An 11,929-nucleotide genomic window follows, 5' to 3' on the forward strand; every position below is an offset into this window, starting at 1 on the left:
TTATTTTTTTTTTATTATTACGAATAACCTAAAAGGTTAAAGACTCCAGTCAAAATATTCCTGTACGAAATTATCTGTGAAAAATCAATTTCTGAATGGAAAGGAAACTTGAGGCGCAAGCTTTAATGAAGCAGAAAAAGAATACCAAGCTTTTATCCTGAAATGTATTTTTGCTGAGAATCTGGGAAAAAGCTATTTGTTTTACTCGTTTTCAATCATTGGATACGAAAAGAGACAAAAGTGGCTTAGCATCAATTCGTCTCAGAAAAAAATATAATCTGGAAAAGCAATTTTCCTACGTATAGATATTTCATATTTGCGATTTTATCTTCTTAAAATAAACCACCTTTGTCTTTTATCCGACATTACAATTTTAAGAATATCAATAAATATTGAGTTTTAAGATTGAAAGCTTCTCAGTATAGTATAACAATTGAATAAATATGTATTTTTAGATATGAATTAAAAATTACTGAACTTAAGTCGAACTTCATCAAAAGAGAGTTAATAATTACAACTAAATAATTTATGTATTCGCCTCCTAACTTTTGACGTGTGATATAATTTTAATTTATCAAGAAAAATTTGATATGCTTAATTTTAAACCTATAACTTCAATTTTAGAAGAGACTAGAGTCGTAATAAGTTTTATGTAATTTATGCGAGTGTGATGAAAATTTTGTGCTATTAAAACTTTTCTCGAGAAGGCAGTTCAGCTTAAACGCATTTTTCAGAAAATCCAGGTCTGAACTTTAAACTACTATTGAATTTAAATTTGCATTTCTTTTGTCTCTCCACAGTTTTAAAATGCACTTTGATCAATTAATTAACTATTTAGGTTTTTTTGCTAAAAATTGTGAATATTTGACAATAACATGCCATTTCTACTTGACATTTTCTTTCAGATCAATATTGGGAATATGTTAACCTATGGCAAACTTGCCTAAAATTTTTTGAATTTTGGAGAAAACTCCTGTTTTATGATTCAATTTGAAAAGATTTAAAAACATAACAATTCAAGTGAAAGTATTGCATTTGCAACAAAAGCGAGTACTCAACAAAATGGCTGGAATTTTTAACAAATTATTTAAATTTTTAAGTAAATAAATGTTTTCTTAACCAAATGTTTGAATTTTCAATTTGAAAATATTAATCTATAGTGAAAAAGATCATTTTCAACCTAATAATCGAATGTTCTACCGTTTTTTAACATTAAAAACGGATTTTCAAGAAAATAGTTGAATTTTCTACTAAAATATTTAAATTTTCTACCAGAAAGAAACGCAGTTAAAACCAAATGGTTGAATTTTAAAGAAAAAGTATTAATTTTAATTAAAGATAGAAATCTTCAACAAAGCAACTCATTTTTTAACAATGGAGTTTTACTTTCAACTAAGTAAGTTAAATATTTAAAAAAAGCCGAATTTAAAAAAAATAGCTGTACCCTCTACAGAGCTTCTTTAACTAAAAGATATAATTATGAAAACTAAATATAACATTTTACAACAAAAGATTTGAATTTTCAAACCGAAAATATAAGTTTTCAACCAAAATGTTCGTTGCTTTTCAACCAAAGGTTTGAATTTTCATGCAAAAAATATTAATTTAACAAAAAGGTTATTTTTCAAACCAATAGTTAAATTTGTAATATAAACGTTTAATTTTCCACACGAAATTTATTTTCAATCTAATAATTTAATTTTAATACGAAAACTATGAATTTGCAACTAAAATATCCATTTTTAATCAAATAGTCAAATGTTCTCACATGTTCAAACTAAAATACATGAATTCTCAACAAAAAAAAGGTTTTTATGCGATATCAATCGCAGTTGAACTGAACCAAAAAGACGAGTTTTGGAAAAAGGAGAATCCTCAACCAAATCTGATTAATTTTCTAAAAGTGCCAACTATCTACAAAATAGTTCATGTCTGATCCAAAACAGATGGACTCTCGGCCAAAAACGGATAAAGATTACATTTCTACAAAAAAAAGAAAATTTCCAAAAAAATACATTAATTTCAAGTTAAATTGTTGAACTGTTAATTGGAAAATATGCACTTTTAATTAATAATATTAAGAAATAACAAACAAAAAAACACTTATATTTTCTACCAAAGATATAACTTTTCAAATAAAACGATTAATCTTCTGAAAAAATTAATTAAAAAGGAAGAGTTAATCTCAAAACATTATTTCTTAAAGAAACGATTAATTTTCTAAAAATAGAATAGTAAAATCTTCAACGAAAGAAATCAATCTTGAAACAAAAAATTATTTTTTAACAAAGTATTTCAACTTTTAACCAAGTAGTTTCATTTTTGAAGGAATAGATGAGTTTTTAACCAAATAGTTCCATTTTCAACCAACTAAAAAAAATTTTAATTCAATATTTGAATTTGTACCAAAACTAAACATTTTAAAGTTCTTAGCGTTACTTCTGGTGACATTACATTGCGCGCTATATTCTCTAATAAAAAATAAACGTAATTAATCTTAATTATAATTTTTTTATTGTTTTGAGTTATACTTACTTGTTTGACTCAGTACAATGGCCAACTACATATACTTTTACAAACATTTCTGCAAGTTGCACGAGAACAGTTTGAATAAATAAATTTGCCTTCAACCCCAAAGTGTTGCGCATCGTAAAACTTGCATCTATTATACCATCAAGCCATTTTCCTTTCAGGGTAAGCGTGAGTCACTTAGTGAGGGAGAAAGTAATATGAAAGAGGTTTTATAGATTTTTAGATTGATCTAGAATTTTCGTGTTATTTATTTAAATAACATGTTCGTTCCGCAACGCTGCTCCGACCCAGGTTTCTGATCAATCTCTCCAGCGATCACTCGAAATTAGGAGCTTCATAAAGACATCATGTGAAGCTCTCAACTTGGGTCCATTATTCACGGTCTTTTATTTTAGGCGGCACTCATTCCACTTGCACTTTTTTTATAAGCTATTTGCTGCCACACTTTTCTGTCCTGGCATACCTATCCAGCTTCCTTCATGTCCATGCATTTTCTCATGCAACCGCTTTTGTTTTTATGGCTTTTAATGTCTTTTTAAATTAGGACTAAACCAGCTTAACATTCTTTGCCAGCCTTCGATTGACTCTGCCATAACAACCTTACGACCTGCGAACGCTAACCCACGTACCTTCACTGTCCCGAGATCAACACCTTCCTAGTCGAAGAGGGCTAATTCTTCGAACTAATCTTCCTTTCCAAAAAGTAATTATAGTTTTAAACTTTTTAAAATAAAAATAATTTTTCTTAGATCACTATCAATTTTCGTCACTTTTAATGACAAACACTTTATTTACCTTCTTGCGTTCAAAGGAGAGATTTTTTTTATAAGAGGCTATGTTTCGCAAAAAATTAGCCACATTATAGCATCAATATTTCATATCACTAAAAGGCAATGCAGTGCCTTCCTTTCCTCAGGGAGATTTGGCTGGTTTCCTTTTCATTCTTCTTTTTTATTTTTTATTCAAAAAAAGAATGAGTTTCTTTTCTTTTTTACGCATTTTTTTTCTTTTTTCAAATTACAATAGGAAAATATGATGGTGGTTGACAAAATTCAGTTTTTGGATTCTTGGTTTTATTTTTAGAAATTCTGCACATTAAGATGATTATTGGACGTTAAATAAGATTTCAAATTTGATTTAAATCTAATTTACACTTCTTAAATTTTCATTTTATTTTTAAAATATTTTTTCGTACAAAAAAATGAGAATTTTTAAAACAATATATTTTTCATAAAAATAAAATCACAATATTGCCATTTATAAAGATTCTTTTGGTCTGATAGTCCACGGAAGCAATGCAAATAGACGAATTGGGGCAGCACTTTGGCACTGACCAAACAAAAATATATTTATTGATTTATGCTTTAAAAAACGACTAACGAAATAAAATTGGGATCCTTTTTTAGCCTTAAAGGGGTACAAATATAGATCACTGAATTGTTCTACATATAATTTGACTTGGCAATTGTTCAAAAGATGAATATTTGTTCTCAGAAAATCAGTATTCTGGAATGATGGACATTCCTTGATTCTAAGTCGTTATCATTATTCATATTGTTAGCAAGTTGTAATATTTATTTATGGAGATTATTCTGAAAGTTTTAGTTTTGACATACCGGATATTTATATTTTTAATGCGCGGAAGCAAACATTAATTTTACATTTAAAAATAATTATTTAATAATAATGGCTACGTTCCTTAACTTTTATTTTTTATTTTGCAAATATCTTCTTTTTCACCGAAATGTATTTTTGATGGATATTAGGTTGGTCAATAAATACTAGGATAAGCATAAAATTAAAAAAATTAAAGGTGCTCTAAAAAACATATATATATTTTTTTTGTTTATTTTTTTTTTGTTGAAAAATAAAAATAATTTGCAATTGATTTTTTGAATTTTTTCCGCGAATTTAAAGATGAAACTAGATTTTCAGGAAAATTAGTCTTAATGGGAGTTTTTAGCAAATATCTTGTAGTTTCTTCTTACAAAAACAATATTATATAAACTTGAGTATAGGCCCATAGTGACTTTCCTATAATGAATTTCTTAAAAAAATTTCGCGAAAAAAAAATCATTACAGAAAATCATTAAAAGAAAATCAGTATACGTGATATTTAGCCATTTTTTCCTAAAATAAAGTTTCTTGGTGCGGTTAAGCATCTTATAAAAATAATTATTTGTATAAATTGCTTATAACAATTGTCTTCAATCTGAAGCTGAATATTCATATTCCTAAAGTGTATCCGCATATAATTCTGATGGATAGCGACTTCTCGTAAGTCTTTTCTACGAAGAAAACGAACTAATAATAATCATAAGATCTCGCGTTCTTACGTTATATTTCTTTACATAATAAATTTGACAGGGTGAAATGAAAAAACTAAGTCTGAAGTCATCCTAAAAGATTTTTACCTGGACATTTCCAAAAAAAACATTAAAATCAGTGAAGCATAGTATGGAGGAATTTTGTTAAAAAGACATTTTATGATTGAAACTCTAATGTATAGAACATTCTTCTTTTTATGGGGGTGGATTCAACCAATTCTTCAGAAAATTATATTCTTTGTTTAAAAATGAAATTATGTTCTTAAGATTTTTGCTTAAATACATTTTTGAACTTTGATACTATTCCACTATTAATTGTAAATTAATATTTATATTTTAAAATAAAACAAGTTGTTTGTAAATTAATTTATTTTGTTAAAACTTTGTCTTATTTGGTAGAAAATAATTATTTTCTTCGAAAAATAATTGTTTTAACTGAAAACTCAACTATTCTATTTCTGATTGTAATTTTTTTTTAGTTAAAAATTCAAGTATTTGGTGACAAATACATTTATTTTTTAAAAATTAGTCTTGTCTGATAGAAAATTAATTTTCTTGGTTTAAAATTCAACTACTTTGTTGAAAGTTGAACTACTTTTTAAAAATTTATCGAACCTTTTAAAATGCCCCATTTTTACACCTAGAATTAATCCTCTTGGTACAAAAGTTAATATTCCGTCTGTTCAGGTTGAGAATTCATTTCTTCGATTTAAAATTAAACTAATTTTTCAAAAATCGTCCTTTTTTGTTTCAAAATTTATTTTTTTTTTACTGAGAATTCCACTACTTTGATGAACAAAATTTTGTATGAAACTTTCTTTTTCAACTAAAAAAATCAACTATTTAGCTTTTTGTAACAATTTTATATTTTAAATTTTACATTTACATTTTAAATTTCGGTTTAGTATTTAACTGTTTTTTTTAAACTGCGTCTTTGTAGGTAAATTCAACACTTTTTAGTTCAAAATTAATTCCTTCTTAGAAAAATAGACAACCTTGTATGGAATCATTTTTTTAAAGATTAATCATTTTAGTTGAACATTCATCACTTTGGTAACAAATTTCACCATATTGTCAAAACATAATTGTTTTTTGTTTGCAAGTTTATTTTTTAACTATATTTTAAGCAAATTGGTAAAACTTCGTTCTTTTTTGGTTAGAAATTAGTTTTTGAACCAAACATTTACCTAATCAATTTTTGTGAAACATTGATTTTTTTAGTTGAAAATTCGACTATTTGGTGGAAAATGTATCTTTTTTATTTGAAAATTCAACTACTGCTTTGAAGATTTATGTATTTTGTTGAAAATTTGTTTTTTTTCCGGTAGGAAATTATTTTTCTTTGTTGATAATATATATTTTTTATAGACAATTCAATTATTTAACTCAGAGTTCATATATATTATGTTAAAAATTAAACAATTTGATCAAAAAGTAATTTATCTCCGCTCTAACACATTTTTAATAGTGTTTCCCCTTCAGTAACTGCCCAAATATGCAAATTCCAAAAATTTGTTAACAGTATAAATTTGAAGCACAAGGGATTGATGTATGTTTGTTACGCAAGCGAATAATGTGGAATAAGGGTTTGGTTTCCATGGGAACGTTGCTCGTAAATGGCAAAACACGCGCCTAGCATTCAATTGTGCTTCAACTGACTTGTTAGAATGGCACATAAGCGAAGAGATGGTGAGTCTAAGCCAGATACATTACCTGGACATACGTGAGGAATTTGGAATTCAATGGAGCAGCAATTAGATTAGATTTGCATCTGGATTTGTAGTGGATTACGTTTTGAACCTGGAATTATGGCTACTCCCTATTGCAAATTTCGACCTAGTGATGTACATCGGAAACTACATCGAAATGTAGATAGAAAACTACGTCTAAATTTACGTTGGAAACTACGTCGAAATTTACGTTGAAAACTACGTGGAAATTTACGTAGGACTCTACGTCGGAATTAACGGCATACACTGCGTCAGAAATTTCGTAAGAAACGACGTCGGAAATTACGTGAGATACCACATCGAAAACAGCGTGGGTTCGGACATCGCAGGCTGCGTCGAAAATTACGTACCAAACTACTTTGGAAATTACGAAGAGCACCTTATTGAAATGGATACTACTTCGAAACGACGTTAGATCCGGCGTCATAAACTGCGTCGGAAATTCCGTCAGAAGCTATATCGGAAGTTACGTAGCACATCGCCGGAAATTACGTAGAATCCGACGTGATTAGCTATTTCATAAATTACGTGGGAAACTACGTCGGAAATTACGTTGGAAACCACACCGAAAAGACGTCGTAGTGCACGCCGGAAACTACGTTGTATACTACGTCATTTACTACATGATTTCCAGCGTAATATACGACGTCGGAATTTTCCAGATGGTTGAAATGCCCTGGGTTGTGTCACTTAAATAGGAGAAAAGATTTTCATTTCAAATAAAAAAGAATTAAATTTTACAACAAAATTTCAATTTTCTACAATACAGTTAAACTTTCAACCCGAAAAATAGAAAAAATACTTTTACTTTTACAGATACTGATAAGATGGTTTTTAAACAAAAAGAAGGATTTTTACAACAATTGTTACAAGTTCAACAAAAGGGATAATTTTGCAACTAAGACGATGAATTTGAAACAAAATAACTAAATTTGGAATAAAAATTTGAATCATTTGCTAAAAAATCTGCCCACTGCGCCAGCACATTCTCATAGCGCGCTTCACGCGAAGCTCGACATTTCCAGCATGCCTAGGGTGCGTGACTCTTTATATTTCTCCCACATTTGTGCACAGGCCTTTTAAAATTAGCGCTCAAAGCATCCACAGCTCTAACTTGGTGATTGTGAATTCTCTTTTGTTAATGCTCCTTCGGCTTTAACGAACACATTCTCATTACGCGTCTCGTGCTTCGCACTCGATTTTATCCCACATGTGAACTTTTCGAAATTATGTTTAACACTATTATGTAGAATATATATTATATTTATTTTTGTACATCGGCCTAAAATTGCTTATTCGGATATTGCAAAATAATGTAACAATATTATTTATCAGGATAACTTTAGTATTTATTCTTTATCTTGCACTAATTCTTATTCTAACCTTATTTTCGGAATCAGGGGATTCGAAAACATGGACATTTGAAAAAAATGGAGGGTGGTCAAATTTCAGATAACTCTTATACCTTCTCTGACAAGAATGCAAAGGATTAAAATCTCAACAAAAAATGTAATAGTTTCTATTTCAACCGAAAAATATTTTTATTTGAAATTAGGAAATTTTGAATTGAACTGAGATCTACGAATTTTCTATTATAACGTTGCTTTTTTTAAAAAATATTTATTCTTGAACTAAATAGTTGAATTTTGAACCAGAAGATGAATTTAGTATTGAAAAGATCAATTCTCTAAGAAACGACGAATTTTCACCAAAATGGGTTACATTGTCAACCCAAGGCATACATTTTTATTTAAAATGATGAATCTTCAACCAAAAAAAGTGTATTTTAAACAAAGCAGTTGAATTTTCTACGAAAACAAAATTGAATTCTTAACAATAAGTGTAATGGTTGAAATATAAAATAAAATATATTCTTTTACACAACGTATTCCCTAAGGGTTTACATGACCTCCATTTCTTACAATACTTCCGCCTATACATTTAATAATACCTTATCTTTACTATTATCTTTCCTCTCGTGTTACTATTATGGGAAAGTGATCCTAATCTATATAATCCCCGTTATTGACTTTGTCGTCCACTACCACATAATCAATTACCGTTTTCCTTTCTCCTCCTGAACGTGTATATTCCCCATCCTCACCACCCTCTATATTTCCGTTCAGGATAAACCATAGAATTTCCTCTAGGAGATTTTAGATTTCTACTGAAAAACGTGAGATTTCACATAAATAAATCTGCCCCCTGCGCGAGCACATTCTCGTTGTGCGATCCGTTCGCAAGTTTGAGCGCGCCTGTGGCGCGCCACTGTTGGTTGTCGCGCTTCACACTAGATTATATATATACCTCGCGCTACGTGCTCGGTCTCTACATTTTTCCCACATTCGTGCACAGACCTTTTGCAATTAAAGTTTAAAACATCCACTACTGTAATTTTGTGATTGTGAATTCTCTTTTGTTCGAAGAGCTTCGCCCACAAGTTTGAGCGCCTCCAGGGCGCGCAACTGTTGGTTATCGCACCTTGCGCTCGGTCTTTGCATTTCTCCCACATTTGTGCACAAACCTTTTAAAATTAAAGGTTCAAGAATCGGCAACTGTTATTTCTTGATTGCGAACTCTTTTTTGTCAAAGCTCTGTCGGCTTTAGTGAACAAATTCTCATCACGTATCTCGTGCTTCGCACTTGATTTTGTCAACAATGTGAACTTTTCTACATTAATATCAACACTTTTTTTATCAAATATTATACGTTTTTACATACCTTTACCTGGGATCATACCTTGAATAGTTTACCAAAAAAATTAATTATTTTGTTTTTACGGTCATTTTTACGACTGAACCCAAAACCACGCTTCATATCAACAAAATATTCGTAACACATTTCTAGATCTTATTTGGTTAAATAAATGTTGTCTCCTTTATTCTCGAAGCTTATTTCGTTTGTCACAAATTAAATTTTTTTAGTTCAATATTTTTTTTTATGAATAAAACAAAAATTCCTTATCCTATAAGATAGTAATACATGACAATTTTGTAGAACTTTTTTAGGTGCATATATTTTGTCAATTTCTCTCTTTTCGTATCTTGCTTTATTTGACCACAAAATGTAGTTATTGTTTTTGCATTAGTTTTTGGGTAATTTAAATAAGAATTTTCGATTTCTTTGAGCAAAATTCAAAAGGTGGTTTAGAATATCTTGTAGGTTCTTTAAAAATTAACGTTTTTTTCTCCTGTGTCCCATATAACGAATTGTTTGGCTTCAAATGTCTATTTTCGTTCGGTTTTTTGGATTTTGAAAATGCTATAACTTTAGTCATTCTTATTTTATCAAAAAAAGTCGTTTAAATAGATTGATTGTATTTATTTGTGCTATAAATGGCTATTTATAGCATTTTCAAAGCTTAAAAAAAGTGGTATAAAAAATTTTCAAAAAGCTCTAAATTTTTCATGTTTCTCAAAAATGTCTGGTTAATGAACTCAGGGAGTCTCAAAACGTCGACATTCAATTAAATCCACGAAAGTTATTTTTCGCATGAAACTAGCACCTTCTCATTATAGATGAGAATGTAAAAAGAAAGTTTTCAAAACAAACACTGAAATTTTTATCCAAAAATAATTTTAGTTTGACTTCTCAACATCAAAGTACAAGTTTCGAGCAGTAAGTCAATCTTCTATGACGCAGTTGAATTTTCAACAAAAAGGATGACTTTTTAACAAAATTATTGTTAAATTGTCATTCAAAGAGTAGAATTTTTATATAAGAAACATGCAATTTCTACTAAAAATTGAGTACAAGGTGGTTTAATCCTAAATCAAAACTGTATTATTTGCAACTAATTTTCCACAAAAAAGATGAGTTTTCAGCCAAGAAAGAAAAAAATGCCCAGCAAATTGTTCAATTTTAAAGTAAAAACCAGGAATTTTTTATAAAAATTTAGAAACTTTAACCCAAGAATATAAATTACCATAAAAAAAATAATTTTTCAACCAAAAAGAATGAATTTTCAAACATAGACGATCAAGTTGTGCAAAATTGTTGAATTTTCAACAAAATAATTAAATTTGTACCTAATTATAAATTTTTTATGGAACCAGACGAATTTTCGATGAAGCTATAATATTATATAAAAAAGGGATTTTATAGAAAAAGTATTTAAATTTGCTACCAAGAAAGATACATTATCAACAAAATTGTTTTATCCTTCAACAAAGAGGAATGATGTTAAACAAAACAGTTTCATTTTTAATTGAATATAATTGATGTTCAGCCGAAAAGATGAATTCTCAAAGAAAACGAAAAAAAAATACAAATTTTCAACAAAAAAATTTGCACTCAAAAAATAATGTAAAAAAGAATTGCTCAATGTTCAAGCTAAAAGGCTAATTTTCAACAAAATAGTTAAATTTTAAAAAAATTACTGGATTTTAAACAAAGTAATCAGATTTAAGACTAAATAATGACAATTTTAATAAAAAGCATAATTTCTCAACCGGAAATATAATAATTGTAGATTTTTCAACCAAAACAAATTCATTTTCAAAGAACAGTAGTTGTATTTTCTTGATAGGATTTATTATTTCATTTTGTATTTATGTGAAAAAACTTGATTAAGTTTTAGTGATTAAAAAACATTAGGTTAAAAACTGATAATTTCACTTTGAAAATAAAATTAATTTTTCACCCCTCAGCTTCTAAAATCAGAGTATACAATATTATAGGGAAAAAGGAGGAGTTTGGAAAAAATTTAATTACATGTATTCTTTTCTATCGCTATTGAAAATAAAAAACTCCCTACAGCTAGTAAAATAACAATTACGAGAAACAAAAATAAATTCGCTGAAATTATTTTATTAGATTTCTAACGCAATTTTCCATAATATCTAGCCCATTTTCACAGAAAGCTTTGGAGAAGCGGAAATCAAGATAGCTCTCCTCCCAAGAGAAAATGAATCTGTTTTCCAATTGCAACTTCTTTATCTTCTGTCAAAGCTTTGTCCTTTGCCGTTTGTCAAACGTAAAACTTGTTCAATTCATAATAACTTGCAAAGCGAATTTCCTTCTTTATATTCCTTGTTTAAATTATGATTTTGTTGGGTCGACCTGATTTTTATAATTTCAAATTTATATGGGTAATTATTCACAGACAGGGCACATTTTTGTCGAAGGGATAAATGATCAAAACTGTTGATTGTCTTTCGTACAAGATCGGGACAAATCCTTCTTTTAGATGTTCGAAGCATGATTCATAAAAAAAAATTATTTTATTGTCACTAATCACAATAAGAATAGATAACTAAAGCCGTTTCCAATTCCAGATTCCTGTTACTGACATGTTACCGACATCGAGACTATTCCACAGCTCAAGTAGGTCGTGCCCGT

This window comes from Belonocnema kinseyi, chromosome 4 (assembly GCF_010883055.1).
Source record: "Belonocnema kinseyi isolate 2016_QV_RU_SX_M_011 chromosome 4, B_treatae_v1, whole genome shotgun sequence".
In the NCBI taxonomy this organism is placed as follows: Eukaryota; Metazoa; Arthropoda; class Insecta; order Hymenoptera; family Cynipidae; genus Belonocnema; species Belonocnema kinseyi.